We start from the raw sequence: 1,466 nt of genomic DNA on the forward strand, positions 1-1,466 counted from the left end.
TATAAATGTAATAGAATACATGGTGTTATATGTAACAGTTACATTGTGCAAAATCGAGTGCAAAATTATAACATATAATTTACTTTTTATAGACCAACTAGTGTATATTTTTAAAATTTGAAGAGACATGTATATGTTATAATTTTGGCGAAAGCAAGAAAGAGAGTTCTAAGTGCAGTCTATAATAGTGCAGGAATAAACAACAGTAAACCTCACTTTTTGTTGGTATCTACTTGATATCTTCTTCTGTTTTTTAACTATGGCTTTTCAAAAGTTCGATGACGATCTTATATAAAAAGTGAATAAGTAACATTAAAGCTTCCTGCACTTCACCTGTCACGCGCACGCTCGACAATATACACCTGCTACGTAATTGTGCTTCTTCCCGGCACCATCTGCTTCTCCAAGGTTTCAATATTCGATTGGCAGATGCGGATTAAGGTGAATTAAAATGCGGTAATCGAGAGCACACATGCATGATTATGATATATATTTATTTATTTTCAACTTCGTTAACTTCACACTTGTAAAGTTTTTGGTAGATTTAAAAAATCTGGAGATATTTTTCAGGAAAACAATACCGAGTGGGACATGAAATCGATTTTATTGTCATTTCTGACTGGGGCAGAAGTGTCAAGATTATTTGAAAAATTATTTGTACAGATGAAAACATATCCAAGATATTTTTGTTGATGTAATTTTGTTTAAAGCTGTGTACGTAAATAAGCGCACTCTAATAATAGTTCTGATATGCTATTCAAGTCTCGTGCATTCTTTCGCGTGAGTAATACGTGTCAGCATGCACAATGCATGTATTGTTAAAACATTGGGGAATTCCATCTATTTTTGGCAATGTAGAAAATTCTTGAAAAGTTGAGAGATACCCAGCAAACGAGAATGGATTGAAATGAATTGAAATGGATTCAGATTTTCAGAAATATTGATTCACGAATGTTAAAATGAATGCTTTTCAATTCTGAATTTTTATTCATTTATAGGAATTGCATGGAGCATATTTCTATGCCTTTCAATATAAAAATAATATTAGCTTTTTCTGTCCATTGTGAATACTGTTTAATTCAAAATTTTGAATAGGAAATGCAGTTTTTCAATTGTATCCAACTGAATCTAATTGAATCCAATTGAATCTAATTAAATCCGAAAAAGTATTCATTATTTAAAATATGTATTCAGATAGAAAGAAATTTTAATCCATTCTCATTTGCTGAGTATAAATAGAACTCATGATTATCAATAGTCTGTGAAATCACTAGCAAATTTAACGATTATAGACACAAACTAATAACAATAAAAGTATTACAATAATATTATTATACAGAAAGTGGTTTATTAATTACATTCTTCAAATTTTTTAATTTAAATTTTTAGAAATAAATATAACTGATTGCATAAGATGCGAATATACAAACATTTAAGATATATTTAATTTCAAAAATAAGTATTTC

The sequence above is a fragment of the Trachymyrmex septentrionalis genome, unplaced genomic scaffold (genome assembly GCF_001594115.1).
Source record: "Trachymyrmex septentrionalis isolate Tsep2-gDNA-1 unplaced genomic scaffold, Tsep1.0 scaffold7, whole genome shotgun sequence".
In the NCBI taxonomy this organism is placed as follows: Eukaryota; Metazoa; Arthropoda; class Insecta; order Hymenoptera; family Formicidae; genus Trachymyrmex; species Trachymyrmex septentrionalis.